General features: G+C 48.1%; 1 protein-coding gene across 1 annotated transcript in view; it reads left to right on the top strand.

Moving 5' to 3' along the window:
• Positions 1-17,337, top strand: part of Hr39 (nuclear hormone receptor FTZ-F1 beta) — a 34,446-nt gene that overhangs the window by 1,438 nt on the left and 15,671 nt on the right. The window lies entirely within an intron of this gene.

Below are 17,337 nucleotides of genomic sequence, written 5' to 3'. Positions count from 1 at the left end.
TCGCTTCCACGAGCACCACGCGCGCGTCTCGTGTCTCTCTCTCTCTCTCTCTTTCTCTCTCTCTCTCTCTCTCTCGTGAGTCCCGCCGCAGGGTTTTCGCGACAGTCGCCTTCGCGATCTCTCGATTCCGGGTCTCGCGAACTGTCAGCTGTCAGCCGCCATGGCCGTGCCACCTGTCCAAAACTCAAATGCGTGCGCGTGCGTGCGTGCATGCACCTCTCTCTCTCTCTCTTTCTTTCTCTCGCGCGCGCGCGCTCTCCCTCCCTCCCTCCGTCTCTGTCCGCGCCGCTCGTCCTTCCTTCTCTCTCTCTCTCTCTCTCTCCGTTTCTCTCCCGGCCTCCCGTTCCTTTCTCTATTACCCGTACGCGAGTCTCGGGCATTAAACCGCGGCGCGAGAGTCCGTTCGCGCGTTCGCAGCTCCTCGCCGGGACTTAGGCTAACGCATGATTTCCCTTCGAGAAAGGCGCGTGTGCGAGCAGCCGATCGGCTAGCGCGCGCTAGCGAGTAGCCCACGTAGAGAAAAGGCTTGTTGATATTTCGGCACGCAAGCTTTCTGGCATGACAGCGCGACCGGCCTTGAGCCCCCCTTCCACGTGTCGCCCCCCTCTGCGCGCGCGCTCTTCCTTCGTGTATCCCTACTACAGGCACACTGCACGATACTCTATGGAGCAGTGTCGCTCAACTCGCGGCTCCCACGACCGGGACTTGCGCGGTGGATCTCGTCGCTAGTGATGGCCTGTCCTCTCTCTCGAAGAGCTTTTCGAGTCGGCGCCAGGCGACAAGCTGGAGCGGAACAAAGTGTGTTCTCGCCTTGCTCTAACTTGTCTCATATCAGTGTGCAAGAATCCTCGAGAAAGAGGGTTTTCTCGCCGCTTTCTCGTCAGAGTTTCAGCTCGGGTCTTTTGTACAGAGGAGACATATTTTGTGGACAAACGATCGCGCATGTTACTTGCGCGATCGTTCATCACTCAGCACTCAGCGGCTCGCTGAGCGCGTCGACTTTCGGCGGATTCTAACGGTGCGGGCCAATACGGGGATACGTTTCGCCTCGACGGTTGCACAAGCGGCGTGTTTGTCGAACGCAATCTGCGGCTGCGTTCGGAAACCGCAACGATTGTATAATCGCTCGAATTGGCTACGAATTCGCTACGAGTTATCTCCGAGCGAGACTCGCCTGCAGCTCGAAGATTCACCGATGACACCCGCCTGTCGAGGGTCAAAGCTCTACGGAGACGGACAAGTTACAACAGCGAGCGCGCGCGCGCGAGCTTGCAATTTTCCACAGTCGGACGAGCGGAATTCAAACGCGCCGCATGCGCGAGCGACAACCCGCGCGCGTCTCGCGGAGACTGCGGGACTGCGAGAGAGAGAGAGAGAGAGAGAGAGAGCGAGCGAGCGAGCGAGCGAGCGAATTATCGTGGTCTCGCCGCGTGCGACACGATAAGGCCTGCGACGACCGATGTCAGGCATTCCTTTTCCGCCGAGGGATCGAGAGCGATCGTCGAGAGAGCGCGCGGAGCGCGGCGCGGCGGAGGAAAACCTGTCAGGTCGAATTCGCGCACCGGGACGTTCCGCGCGCGCGTTCGCTCCTCGAGAATTTAGAGCGCAACCGCGCACGACGATTCGCCTCGACCTGTGGTCTAAGTTGCCGCGCGCGGCCGTTCCTTCATTCCTCTTCCCCTCCCCTCGCAGGGCTTTTATCAGCCTCAGCGTCGAGGCACGAACGCGATCGCCGCTGGGGAATATTTTCTTTTCCTTTTTTTCCCTCTCTCGAGAGTCGAAGTCGAGTGTCTCCGCCGAGACGGCCTCACCTTGCGGAGGCCGCCGCGCCGGGAGCACCGCTGCTCCCTCCTCACGCTCTCTCGAGTCCCGCTCGTTTCCCTCTCGTTCTCTCTCTTTCTCTCTCTCTCTCTCTCTCTCCCTCTCTCCCTCTCTCCCGCAGGTTCCCGATCCCGATCTCGTCTCATCGCGACGCGTCTCGTTCGGCCCGAGAGCGCGCTCTCGGGCCCTCCTCTCCTTTCTCTCGCAGTGGACGCGAAATCGCCGCTGAATCGCGCCGAGCGGGCGTTTCTCAAGGTAGGAGAGTAAGTGACCGAGAGAGTCCGAGAAGATCGTGAGCGCGTTAGGGTCCGGCCGAGAGCTCGCCAGAGTTCGGCGGCGATTGAAGGAGCCACGGAAGAAGAAAAGGAGGAGGAGGAGGAGGAGGAAAAAGAAGGAGAAGAGAAAGAAGGAGAAGAAGAAGAAGAAGAGAAAGAAGCAGGAGCGGCAGGGGGCAGGGGAGGAGAGGACCGCCGGGAGGAGGACGAGACGAGGCGCGGAGGGCGGGCGAGAAAATCGCTCGCTCGCTCGCTCGCTCGCCTGCCTGCTTCTCGACGGAGAAAATGAAACGCGAACGAACGGACGCGGGGCGTTAGCCTGTAGCGGTATACAAACGTGCGCGGCGGAGCGATCGCGACAATGGTATCGGTACCAGCGCGGCCACGACGACGACGACGACGACGCGACCGTCGTCCTCCCGTCTCGGATGGGCCGAGATCGAGCGCTCTACCTTGACGGCTCCACCTACGTCGCGCGGCGCGGCACACTCGCCTTTCGCTTCGCCGTATCCTGGTATACAGGGTGTCCCGGAATTGCTGGCCGAAGGGTGCCCGCAAAGGGGATGTGGCGGCACCGACACGATTACGTTGTCGACTACGTTGTGCTTTGCGTCGCTTTTCCGTCTGGTTGTGTAAGATTGCAAATGCTTTTGCAGAGTGAAAGTGCGAATGTCAATGAACCGACGGACACCGCTCGTGTTCTATCGAAAAGGTGTCCGCTTATAAACTTTTTTGTTTTTCTCCTGTAACCCGGGGGGCAGGGGGCAGGGGGAGCGTAGATGCCGGATGGTCTCGAATGAAAATTTATTTGTACAAAATGTAAAATTCTTAGCCCAAGTTGGAGAGCTCGTGATGTTATATATATATATATATCTTTAAAATTAATTTTTGATACTAAATAATTTTTTAATAATAAATTAATTTCTAATGGTATAATAATAATTAATTTTTAATCTTTAAAATTTATTTTTAATAGTTAATTTTTAATTTATTTTGCTCTTAATTTCTCGTATTCGTAAATCTTCGAATCGCTGGCTTTGCACCTTCACTCTGTGAAAGCATTTGCATTGAATAAATCTTGCTCGAAGATTTGATTTTATCCATTTATACCCGCAATTTATTTCGCAAGCATTCTCGTCGTAAGCACCAAGTACACACCCCTTTAATGTAAGTTTGGCATTTCAATGAGGAATATTAAGTTCGTAAACAAACTTCGTCGGTCTGCTCCCCATGTAGAGTGCACGTTTTACAATATCCTTGAAAAGGGTAATAAATAGAAACGAGTTATTGCTAAAAAAACACATATGGAAAGAAAGTAAAGCAAAGCAGAGTCGCTTTCCTCAGCAGTCCGACGACGTTTTCGCCGCTCGGTGGAACGATTCTCCTCGCCTGGACATTTGTCGATGATGATTCATCCACACGACGATCGCCGAAATGTTGATCGTAACAAGTATCGGATATCGTCGACCTTTAATCAATCCGACCGGTCGATCCTTCAATCCGGTTTTTTCTCGACGACGAAGCGAGCGGACTCCCCCGGTAATCGCACTCCTCCTCCTCGTCGTCGTCATCGTCGTCGTCGTCGTCGTCGTCGTCGTCGTCGTCGTCGTCGTCGTCGTCGTCGTCGTCGTCGTCGTCGTCGTCGTCGCCGGCGAGGCATTGCGTAGCGCGGCGACAGGATGTATCGGCCCGACGTCCTTCGGCGGAAGAAAAAAATCGGCGCGGTCGATTAGATTAAGAGAGTCGCGACGGGGGGAGCGCGCGTCTTCTTCACGCGCGCGACCTGCGTGTTAACGTACGCGCACACACACACACACACACACATACGCGCGCGCGCGCCAAGTTGGATCTGCGCGCGGCGCTCCGAAACAACGAGCGGCGCGCCGGTGCGAGTGAAACGGCGAAAGTCCGCGTTGCACCCTCGTTTGACCGCTGTTTTTTCCGTGCCGCTAGAATGATACGAAAGGTCACGGAACGCTTAGAAGAACTTTCTCTGCGTTTGGTGGTCGTTAGACTCGCGCTCGCGCGCGCGTGCCAAGTAAAACTATATTTACCTCGTCGACACGCCGTGCGAAGTGCGCGCTCGCTCTCTCGCTCTCTCTCTCTCTCTCTCTTACAGACTCGCTCTCTTATCCGCTCGCAGATAGGCTTTTTTTCGCCCGCTTAGCGATACGACTTTGCGATATATCCCGGAGATCTCTATTATTACTGCGGCGGCGTGGTTCTCGGAAAAATTAGAAGTCGATCTAATGGAAGAGGAAGACGTGTTGATTCATCGCGTTGATTGTCGCGCGATTGTTGAGCAATGATACACGATCGCGCGCGCGATGTTACGATGTTGCCGGCGGTAAAAAGAAGCGCGAGGTGGTCGCCGTAACTCCGGCGGCTTACGTAAAGAGCAACATCACACACACACACACACACACACACACACACACACACATTCGTCACAGCTGACGTGAGAAGAAATCGGCGGGTACTCGGGGCGCGATGAAAAATCGCGTGCGCCTCGGCGCGAACTTGACGAGTCGGCTCGCGCAAAAATCCACGAGCGATATCTCTCTCTCTTTCTCTTTCTCTCTCTCTCCTTCTCTGCTTCTCTCCTCATGGTGTCCCATACAGCATTGTTCCCGAAGAAGATGCCGATGTTATCTGCGCGTGCGATCATTAGCACGGGAAACGTGGATGCATCTAATTTGTTACGGGCCCGACGCGTTGTTCCTCAGACAGATAACATTCCTCGAACATTGTTCCCCGCCGACAAAGCCGATTTCACCGGCGATCGCGCTTAAGCGTGACGTTGACGTATAAAATTAAGCGGGCTTGCGATCGAGGTTCTTCACCCAAAACAAAGTGTTCCATTTTGCAAAGTGATTTTCCCAACAGTCTCATATTCTAACGAGTATAAACCTCGGGGAACGTCAGACGCCGCTTTGTTTCCAATTTTTTGTAGTTACTTTTTATGTCAAAATATGAAGAAGACTGTTGTCATTTTTGACTTAAATTAATTTTTTCAATTTTTCTGAAATTTCTGAAGTTCTTGGTTCATTCTTTTTTTTTCTTCATTTCTTGTTCATTTTTTAGACGCTTGTTCAGATTTTGACGCTAAAATAAGCTTGTTTGCTGGATAGTGAGCCGAAAGTTCACCCAACGTCGAATGCAGCATAAAACTGAACACTTTTTCAACAATGACGTCAACCATATTAGATCCGCCATTTTGAATTTTATAAAATGGTTCTAATTCATAATCGGCGACGTGTGTGTGTGCAAGTTTCACCAAATCAGATATATATAAATTTTTAAGAAATATTGTTTTAAACATGTATAAAATAGTGTCACTTGTGTGAAACTTGAAAAATTTCGAAAAAATTGAAAAAATTAATTTAAGCTAAAAATGATAACAGATTTCTTCATATTTTGACATAAAAAATAACTATAAAAAATTGGAAACAAATCGGCGTCTGACGTTCCCCGAGGTTTACTTGTAAGCGAAGCCTTTTACAGGAAAAGGATTCCCTCTTCCGATGAAGCGGTCAAAGTGGACCGCTTCATCTAAAATTTATTAGATATTATTCCAACTGTTTTCTTCTTATTTCAAGAAGATTCCCTCTTATATCAATTAATTTTTCTTTTATGTAAAGAGGAATATGTTGATTGGAATGTCGGCTTTTTTTGTTCAATCATGCTCTACCTCGAGACATGGACGAAAAAATAACCATATGTTCATGGGTCAGAATATTTGGAACGCTTTTTAAAAAAGATATGTGTGTTGTTGTAACATATAGCGAAGATAATTTACCCATATTTGGTCAAATACACTTTACAATCTATCGCGACAAGTTGAATAATATATTCTTTCCTTTAACTATGTTTCATACAATTGGTTATGATGAACATCTTTGTAGCTATGAAGTCCACAACAAAACTGATTGGAAAGTTACTTGTTACAATGATATTATTTCACTCGTGCCTACTTATTGTAGAACCGGATCCAGAAGTACATCTATATATATATATATATATATATATATTACGTTTCGCTGTACATTATAATAACTTTTTTAAATTAATCAGTATAACCAGTAAGAGAGAATAAAGTACAGTAAGAATAAATAATAATCCTCTTAAAAAATAATTAAATAATCCGTATACAAGAGGAAATTTATATTAAAATCAATAAGATTTGCATTCCTCTAACTTGAAGAATAATGTATTTATAATATTTTCCTCTGAATCTTAGAGGAACCCTCTTGAGGCCGTATATAAGAATAACATTCTCTAAAATTTAGATGATTCCGCTTGTTCCGAAATTATTTTTTCTCGTTCGTGTTCTTGCGCGCGTTTTCCCTCCTGAGGTGCGCAGAGAGAGAGAGAGAGAGAGAGAGAGAGAGAGAGAGAGAGAGAGAGAGAGAGAGAGAGCAACTGTCAATCGCGTCGACCGAAAACTGGAGCTGTTCTTCGCCCGCCCGGAGCAGCCCGGACGACCGGAGGAAAGTGAAGCGGAGACGCAAAGAGGGGCGCGCGATCCCCCGGCTGAAATCCCGACGGCCGTCCTCGTAATTAATCTCGACGTAGCGCCGGGGTGGCTCACGTTTGCGCTCCACGCGACCGCAGTCGTGAGAGTGGCCGGCCGCCAACGTTTATTAAGAACGATGACTCGATAACTCGTGAGACTCGCGGACGTCGACTGCCCATCGGCGTGACCTCGAGGGTCACGATGCTCCACCTGGACGTGTCGAGGGCCTCGCGATGGGGCCCACCCCTGCTTGCTCCACGACTTTCCAAGTCGCGCGCGAGCGACGAGTTCGCGATGGTGGCAACGACGACGACGACGACGACGACGACGACGACGATGACGGCGGCGACAACGGGTCTATCCGTTCACGAGCGTGTCCCTCCGGGTAATCGCTACTCCAGATTGCGCAAGTTCCTTCGGCACGATCTTATCGTGTCGGCCGGTCGCGGTGTACCCTGCACGTGCACGCATTCACACTACCGTCACGTACACGCTCGCGTGTACGCGCTGCGACACCGCTGGCTAACCGGCGCGTACCGGAGGAGACACGTATAGGCATTAGACTTTAGGGGGGGGGGGGAGAGTATGTATGTGTGTGTGTGTGTGTGTGTGTGTTGAGTACGTACGCACGCGAGGAGAAAAAAGAGCCGACGGATATGTGAAGGGCGACGGGGCGGGGAGGAGGAGCGAAGTATGCGCTGGAAACTACCTGGATCCTTGAAACAACGCGGATAGGTCTAGCGCAACTTATGAATATTGATGAACCTTTCTCGACGCACCGGCCGCGCGCGTCGGACCGCACCTCGATCGTCGTTCGTTCGCTCGTTCGTTCGCTCGCGCGCTCGCTCGCTCGCTCGTTCGACCGGCCGACGCGACGCTTCCTGCCTCGCGAGCGATCTCATCATTTCGGCGACGTCGCCATCGCGGCTGGGCTTTCGCCTCCTCCACCCTGTCGGCTTTTCCGGCTCGCCGGGCCTCCGATTACGCGCGAGGCAAGTTGAAGTTTGTACTGTCCTCGGTGCCGCGGCTCGACTCGTTTTCTTCCCTCGCTCGCCGTCGCTTTTTTCTTCTCGCCGTAGACACGCGATACCAGTTTCGAAATGCCAAGCGGAGAGAAACGTCACGTCCGAGTTATCTGCGGCCGCTCGCGCGAGGCGAGAGTATGTATTACGCGGAAAACGACCCCGTCGGATTCCGCCGCCTCGCACTCGGATTCCGAGTGAAGCGCGCGCTCGCCCCCGGGATCGCGCGCCCCCTTTCCGCGCGTTTTAACCCTTTCACCGCTGAATTAACCTCCCTTGAGAAGGTTTATTAAAATATTTGGCAGAGGTCCTACGTTTTGTTTGGCTCGCTGATTACGAATCTGAGGTCAGGTTTGCAAAATTCAATATGGCGACCGCAACGAAACAGTACGAAATTGATAAAAATTCCGATTATTATTGATGATATATGGGTTTTTCGAATCGCTGACTACGAATCCGAAGGCAGATTTACCGAATTCAATTATATGGGAAAATGTTCAATATTGCTGCTACTATTTATGCTTACTAGAGATTAAACATTCATTTTTGAGTAAAATAATATTGATAGTATGGATAAAATGGAGATACAGAATAAAAAAAACTAGGGAAAATAGAGCTAAAAAGTGCAGAAAAATCAAATTTCGGCCGTTTTTGTAGAAATTTTTGTTTATAACAAAAAATCTAACCTGTAAAAAATACTGAAAGAAATATATAAGTTTTTGTACAACGTCAGAAAAATATTTGGTGAAAATTTCAGACTTCTACATTCGATACTCTGCGAAGAATCGATTTTTCCCTAAAAAAAACCATTTTTTTCCAATTTTGATTTGTTATAAATAATCACAAATGAATAATTGGGTATAAAAACCTATCGGAGTATGTCGAACTATTCAGTTATCTGGAAAACTCAAATCCCCGATTAGTTCTTCAAAATTATGTGATTTACAACGCAAAATTGAATCAAGAAAAGGTGGGAAGTATACTTGCCTAACTAACAGGGAAAGGATTAACGAACAAAGATAACTGGTACTTTCTTCTCTACGTCCTCTCTCATCTCCATCGGAAAGCCCGACTAGAAATTTTGATCAGGTACGCCTGATAAGAACTTAGTAGGGTGAATGAAGGGTCATCCTAATTAAGTCAGTCCTGTATAAGGACAATTCAGTGAGGAAGACCTTTATAAGGTTATAAAGGATGAAGGGTCCATATTTTAGGACCTTAATGTACCAACCTAGTGTATGATATAATAAGGTTTAGTTGATCGAATCTATAGGATTTTTATTCATTTTGTTCACCTAATATGACTTGCGTTATCACATTTTAACAAAAACCATTTAGTTAACTTTATATGTATTTATTATATATTATATTTCATATTATATATTATATAATATGAATTACAATATAAATATGAAAAAAGACCAAGGATTCAATAAGGTAACTTAATAAGGACCTGATTAGAGATGTACGAACTATTCAAATTCGAGTCGAATCGAATCGAATGTAATTCGAAACCGAATCCCTATGACTCGAATCCGAATAATTCGAAAATTTCGAATCGCAAAGATTCGAATACGAGTCAAATACAATTAGCGTTTGCGTGCATCAGCTATAAAACGGGCCATCTGGGCTTAGGCATGTTTGAACCTTTAACTTGTAATTACAGTAACTTAACTTATAATTACCTTAATTATAAATTACTTTAAATATTTAAATATATATTTTTACTTTAAGATGATATTACAATATTAATATTCCCTTTCATATTAAAATCCTCCATTATCGTTATTTGCATGTTTAACAGTCATGTTAAATTTTTTAATGACTCCATCCGATTCGAATTCGAATTTAAAAAGTGACATTCGATTCGATTCGACATAAAAATTCTTGCTTCGCACATCTCTAGACCTGAGGCTATGAACCCTTAATGAGGTCCTGCGTCCATCCACGCTGCGTCACATGACTTACTAGAACCCAACAGCATTATACCTTATTGGGACCTGATGTCCAAATCAAGTTAACCTGATCCAGAACCATGGGATAAATTTCTAGTCGGCAGGGTGCGAGGAGGACCGGGAGGTCTGGTACTTCCCTCCCCCCCATAGATCGTCGTGATTTCTTCCTCTCACGCCACTAAGCTTGGATCTCATTGGCTGCATTCAGCAGACTCAACAGTTGGACATTACTAGATTTTCCATTGAATCTCGCTCCTGATTGGCAAATACTTCTGGGTCTATGAAGAATCTAAAAGAATGCTCCAATCACAGACAATAATCACTAAGCGCTCTCTGATCACTTTGTTCTACTGAACTACGCGGCCATTGATTCCTCGCGCTACGCCACCTGTGCGTTGGCTCTCCGCTTTCCTCCGCGCGCGCGCGCGCGTTCTAATGAGTCTCCCAGCGCGACGTTAATAACGCGAGCGACCTTATTCGCGCGTCGCTCCGGGGGAGGCAGGTATTTAAAACGAACGATGCGCGACGACAATCCGCCGGTAAGTCGCGCGCGTCCGTTTAAAGCGAACGTCTTCCCACGCGCTCGCACACCTCGCTGGAAAATACTTTGAGCCAAGGCTCTCGTCCGGAATCTTAGCGGCCGTGTACGGATCGACGCGTCTCTCTCTCTCTCTCTCTCTCTCTCTCTCTCTCTCTCTCTCTCTCTCTCTCTCTCCCCTTCTCTCTCCCGCCGTTTCCCGGCACACGTTCCTCTTGTTCTCCAAAGGTCGCCGGTTACAAAACGCGCAAGAGACGAGACGAGACGTCGCGGAACGCGGCGACGCCGACGCCGATGCCGACGCCGACGACGACGACGACGACGGGGCATGAGGCGCGTTTCGTCGACACGGGATTTTTCCGCCTCCGTGCGTGCGAGCGCGTTGCGCGTGTTGCGCGAGGAAAAGGGGAGAGAAACTGTATCCCTCCGCCGGTCGCGCGCGCTGTGTGACGGATACCGGTTTTGGAATTGCATCGCTTCGATCTGTCTAACGCGCGCGCGACGTGGCAATTCCTCGCGGTCTCTCTCTCTCTCTCTTTCTCTCTCTCTCTCTCCCTCTCCCTCTTTCTCGCTCGCTCGCGCGCGCGTTGCTGCAATATGCGTTCTCAAAACGACACCGCTGGTATGCACGGTCGCGAGCGCGTTGCGTCGCGTCGCGTCGCGTCGCGTTAACCGGAGATTAATTACGCCATACTCGCCGGGAAACTCGGCGTATTGCCAAATCACGAGTACCAGCTCGGCCGCTGGGAAAATTATTCCTATTATTATTGGATCACAGTCTGCCCCCTCTCTTACACCTGCGCCGCGTATCGCACCCGAATTGCTGCGCCCGGCATTAATCATTGTCGTGAGTCAGCGCGATCAGAGATGCATTCCGCCGTCGCGGCGATTTGCTCGCGCGCGGATCCGCGCGATTTTCCTCGCTCGCGCGCGCGCGCGCGCGCGGCAGTTTTCCCCCGATAACACCCGGATACCAGCCGGCTATCGATTACCACCGGTTCCGGCGAGCGTGTGTGAAACCTACCGGTTCGGCCGATGTCGCGCAACATGCGGCGAATGCAACGCGCGTCGCTGCTGCACGCGAAAAGGAAACGCTCGCGCGAGCGAGCGAGCGCGAGGCGGTAGCCGCCGCGCGCGACTGAACCGGTTCCTCCGTCGGCCGCTCAAAAATGCCCCTCCGCTCCGCCGCGCCGGTAATAATAATTTTAATCGACACCCAGGCCAGACCGCTCCGCCTGCTGTCCCTCTCGCGTACCACGCTCTCACGCTCGCGCGTGCATTCGCGAGATGTCGAAGATATGCGCCGCCGAGTGAGCGAGCGAGCGAGCGAACGGGCCCCGCTTGACAAGGCGCGCGCGCGCGCGCACACACTCGGCCCGGGTGAAAGGAAAACGCGCTCGCGAGTGTGCGCCTACCACCTTCGGCTTCTCGGAGACAGAAGGCGAAGGATTCCGCGTGAGGTGAACGAGGGCCCGGTCGCCGCCGCCGCCGCCGCCGCTCTCGGGTGTACACGACCGCGAGACACACGCGGGCTTTTTCCGCGGAATCCACACCGCGGCCGCGGCGATGTAATAACGATGATGTAAAGCGTTCCGAGCCGCGCTCCTGCTCCCTCCTGCCCGCTTCGCAGCGGAAAGGTCACGCTGGGCCGGTCGTTACTTTCGCGACAAGTAATTGCCCCGATAATGCCGAAATCGTGTGCTCAGGCGAGCCGGGCTTTCTCCCCGGGCTTTCAGTCAACGTGGCTGCTAGGTTGCATCGCGGTTCCTTGGGATTTTTGAGTTTCGGGAGCCTCGGGCCGTCGGGTTCCAACACCGACAGCTGGAGGTGTTGGAATAGCCGAGTTTTCGGCGACTCCAATCCTGCGCTCTCCATTGATTAGTCCCGTCGAGAGCCCCGATGTCCTCGAATCTTTGAGCGGAGCACGGAATTCCGAGAAGGGTTTATTTGAAATTTTGCTTCTTCAAGAATTGTAGGATAAGTCCGGGATTGATCGGCATAGGGGATAGATGGTCATTTGTTATAATTTTGTTAATATGCTAGGCGTCAGCGCTGATCGGTCAGTTGTGAGAGAGTTGGATGTGTCTTGTGAGTAGGTGTGTCTCTTTCTGATGCGCAAAAAAGAACACTGTTATTGTGAGTGAATAAATGTTTCATGTTTCTATTTTAACTTCCAAAATGTTTCGCACGTCGGATAAATACCTTGCGAATACGGTCTGTTTTGAGTTACAACGTTAGACCTGGGCTTAACCCTTTCGCTGTTAGTATACTTCCCACCTTTTCTTGATTCAATTTTGCGTTGTAAATCACACAATTTTGGAGAACCAATCGGGGATTTGACTTTCTCCAGCTAACTGAATAGTTGTTCAACATACTCCAATAGGTTTTTATACCCAATTATTCATTTGTGATTATTTATAACAAATCAAAGTTGAAAAGAAAGGAAATGCTTTTGTTTTTAGGGAAAAATCGATTCCTCGGAGAGTATCGAATGTAGAGGTTTGAAATTTTCACCAAATATTTTTCTGATGTTGTACAAAAACATATATTTCTTTCAGTATTTTTTTGCAGGTTAGATTTTTCGTTATAAACAAATATTTCTACAAAAACGGCCGAAATTTGATTTTTTTGCATTTTTTAGCTCTATCTTTCCTAGTTTTTTTATTCTCTATCTCCATCTTATCCATACTATCAATATTATTTTACTCAAAAATGAATGTTCAATCTCTAGTAAGCATAAATATGCAGTATTGAGCATTTTCCCACATAAATTTTTTCCAGCTCGATCGAGTTCCATCGTCTAGAATCATATGTTCTTATTACGACCTGGTCATTATTTAATAATAATTGGAATTTTCATTAATTTTGTACATCATGATCGCTATATTGAGTCCGCCATTTTGAATTTTGCAAATCTGTCTTTAGATTCGTAATCAGCGACCCAAAAAACGTAGGACTACCAAATATTTTAATAATTTTTTCAAGGGAAGTTAATTCAGTGAAAAGGTTAAACGACTAAAAAAACGTCGTATTTGCGTACTTAACCTCAAAATCTGTCACCGAGACTATGTTTCGCGCGGTATACGCTTCTTTACGTGAACTCTTCAAACGGGATAGCTGGTACATTTTTATCAGGGTTAGATGGGCAGCCTACTCGGCGAGAAATAGCAAGCCATGGACATCGCGAATCGACGTTTCCTGAATGTTTTATACATATAAAAGATATCTATTCGACTATAATTTTCCCCTGGGTACCTAACATTAAACACTTCAGTACATTTTAAACAGCTTCTTGTTTCGCTTAAAGATGCCGAATAGATTTCTTTCTCTTTGCTCTCTTTAATAAACAATGTTTTCCCATAGGACTTTTTTCTGTGTTGCCACTTTTCAACCTTCTCGCCAATGTTGTCCTTGATTACTATAAGAAACTTGTGCAAATGTTTTATTTTATTAACAATTGATAAAAGGATTGATAAAAAAGGTTAATAACTAATAAGAGGATGTAAAATACTAAAAAAATAAATAAACATAAACAAATTTCTACATTATTATAGGCACGCCCAACTATCCCTTCACATTATGCACTTCCAGTGCGCGGAAGGTCCTGCTGCTTTCGACGTAACGTTCCCTCGCAGGTGACTTACGCGGAACAGCCGCAGCGCCGAAGACGCGGATCACCGCGACGGAATAATCGCACTCTGGCGGCGCAGTCGTCGACCATCGCGTTAAGGTTACGAGAAATGGAACGGCCGCGCGCGCGCGCGCGCGGCCGAGGAAAACCACTCCAGTTCGAGATACCGTTTTATTTCATGCGCAACGTGACGCACTCGTGTCGGGTTCGCACGATCGACTGCCCCCGGCGCTCCCCCCTGCCGAGCGAACCCTCCGAGCGGATTTTTCATCTCGACCTGCGTCGCCGAGTGTCTTCGCTCGTGATTTTCTCATGACTCGAAGCGCGCGGAGAATCGGCGCGAGAGAACAGCCGTTAGAATTGGCCCGGCAAAATGCGCCGAGCGATTCGCGCAGTCAGTCCTCGCGCAAGCCGCGCGCCGCCAGTCTCGCGAGCGCACTTTCGAAAGCGCGCTTTGCAATACGCTAATGGAATATGCATTAAGAATGTCGACGATAATATGCACGTGGCGCATATACGCGCCCGCGTTTACGATGACAGTGAAATATGGTCGACGCCCACTTTCATAATACCGAACCTCCGCGCTTTGATAATCTCCAACGCTTTTCCACGCGCCGCGCGTCGGAATCTATCCGAGTTGCCCGTTACTCTTTCTCCCGAAGGGGAGGGAAAAAAGCGCCCCCTACCTGCCGCCACCCCCCGATGCCACAGAAACTCAAAGTCCCTCTCTCACGCGAGGAGGAAGCAAAAATGTCGAGACGCGTCCCGCGTGAATCCTTCCTCCCTTGAATTCCTCCCTTCGCCACGTGACGTTCATTGACAATTCCTTCCTCTGGCTTCCGGGGGGAGGGGAGGGGGCGATATTACTCGACTTAGGCTCTCGCAGCGGCCGGAGAGTCGTAAAAATCACCCGACGAAGTCGTCCTCGGACTATGGCGTGCGGGCAATCACGATTCCCCGGCATGCCAGCTCGCTGCACGCGAACGTTACACTTGGCCGGCGTGTTTCCTCGTCGGGCGCGAGAACAGCACGGGGAGAGGTCTGTATAACGTAACACTAAGCCGGGGGGAGAGAAACGGCGGCGGCGCGGCGCGGCGCGTCGCGCCGCGTCTTTCACGGTCATTCCGCGGGGCTGCCGGCGATCGGGGACTCTGTCCGCGACCCGCTTAAAATAGAGCCGCCGTGCACTCCGTAGGTCGTCGATCCCTCTTCCGCGTCCCCTGCCATGCCGCCGGCCTCTGCCAGCCCGTGTCAAGACACGAGGAAGCCCGCGTGCGCGCGCGCGCGTGCATCGCGCCGCCGCCGCCGCCGCCGCGGCCGTCGCGCGCGCTGCGATGTCGACAAACGGCACACCGATCGAACGGTCATTGACTAAAGGCTTCGGCCGACGGTAAATAACCTTACGCGCGTGGAGACGCGAGTCGCCGCGTTTAGCGGTTCGGCAGGGAAGAAAGAACACGGCCTAGCGTCGCTAGACGCCAGACCCCGCGGCGGAAAGGGGTTAATGGCGGCTCGCGGCTCGCGGCTCGCGCGATTAAGCGCCTCGTCCGCCTCGCTCTTCTCGTGTGCTCGAGGCACGCACTTGTGCTGTTGGACGGGCTTGTTGTCATTTTTTTCTTTTTTTTTTTTTTTCCCCTACAAGAAACTACGTTTCTCTCTTCGTTGTCGCTTCTAGCCGCGAGATTGCAGGCTACTGCGGATGGAAAAATATTCTGAAATTGTCCGAGCAGAAAATTGTTTGAGCTATCCTCGTGAGGCATACACTGGGAAAAATGTATTTTGTTGCGGGAACGAAAATTTTGTTGTGACAGCAAGATAATTTGGTTAAAATATGCCCGACAAGACTGTTCGGTTCCTGTAAACAAATATCTTGTTTTATCACGGTTCGTTCGTATAACGTATAATACTTTTGTTATAGCCAACCAAAAAGCTTGAACTATATGAATTTTGTTAAAAATACTGTAATTTTTTCTTAATATATAAAATCTAAATTTTAGTGCGCGGAAAGACAAAATATTGTATCCATTGGGCATTATTTTAGTTTATGTAAAATAATATTTCGTTATTGTATAATTTTTATGGATAAAATAACTAAATTGCTTAATTTTTATACATGAAGTCTAAGAACAAAATCATTTGGAGATTCATTCCAGAGGACAAAGCAGAAAAATATATTTAGTCGAGACAACTAAATATTGTGTTATATAAAACAAGATATTTGGTTGCTATTAAAAAATGCCTCGACTAAACAGTTTTGTTAGAGATACTAAATTTTTTTTCCTATTGTAAGGCCCCGATAAGGCTGAAAGTAGGATGTCTCATTGTTACCACATCGGGCCCCAAGATGAATCTTTTAGGGATGCCTTAGACTTTACGAAATAAGGCTTTGATAAGAAAAGCTGAGAAAGGCCTGAGAAGGATTTTTTAGGGACGCCTTAGATATACAAAATCAAATTTTGTTATAGAAAATTAATAAGATTTGAAGCGTGTAATAAAATAGTTTAGTATTGTTTTAATAGGTACGCTCTATCTGGTTCTTTTAAAGATTTTTTAATTTAATACCGCAATTAAAAAGAGATTTTGTTAGTTTTACTAGTTGCCATATTCATTAGTCTCTTCCGAGAATTTTTCCAGTATTGCCTTCGTTTTGAAATGCAGCAAATTTGAATAAAAACAATAGCAGGATTTTTATGTCTAAAGAATGCTACATTTCATTGTATAAAATATGCTATATTTTTAAAATCAAAAATTCTTATATACTAGCAAGATTATAAAGAAATAAAATAATTACAGTGTAAATTTCTTAGAATGAAGAGAACGAATATTTTTACTCAAGCAATAATAAAAATATTTCCTTAGCAAAGACCGTATTAATATTACCTTATAAGGACTCGTTAAACCATTTGTTACACACATCTTATAGGGCCTTTGTTTCTCTCTATCCCTACTAGGGCTTGATTAATGTTGGAGAAAAATAATCAGGTCCTTACCAGAGCTCTATTAATTTTTCTATTCAGGTATTTCTTTGATATTTTTTCTGCTGAGAAAGGCGATTGTTTAATTTTACCTTAAGGTTATCCTTGGCAAAAAATTGATAACAGTCTTAAAATATAGCCGTGAAGAATTTTGAAAATCGCTTTTCAAGAATATCATAAACTTAGCTTTGCTTAGCTTTGAGAAGCGTAAAACGAGTTTTTGCTTGAAAATGTAATATTTCTGTGACTAAAGTGCTAAGTTTGTTAGAATCCAGAGTGTATTTTGCGAGTAAATTCGACACCTGCGATGAATCCTGAAGCTTTCGAGCTTATGAAATAAACGAAACGAGTGACATGAATGTTTTCCTTCAACGCGATCTTCGACGAACTTCCACATGCGAGCTTGAACTTCGATCGGCCCGTCGCGGTAAATTCCCTTAATCGCGACTGACGTTTTTCCCAGAAACGGTAGACCGCAAGGAATCACGCTCTTCTCCGCGTCAACAGCCGTGTCGTTCGCGCGTCATGATTGTCAACGCGATCGCATCCGTCGACGCTGCCGGATAACGACGTAACGTATTTCGGCCGAAGAGAAAAATGCGCC

Source organism: Harpegnathos saltator, unplaced genomic scaffold, assembly GCF_003227715.2.
Source record: "Harpegnathos saltator strain DR-91 unplaced genomic scaffold, Hsal_v8.6 scaffold26, whole genome shotgun sequence".
NCBI classification, from domain to species: domain Eukaryota; kingdom Metazoa; phylum Arthropoda; class Insecta; order Hymenoptera; family Formicidae; genus Harpegnathos; species Harpegnathos saltator.
The sequence above is the reverse complement of the archived record's forward strand: the minus strand, read 5'-3'. Positions and strand labels throughout refer to the sequence as shown.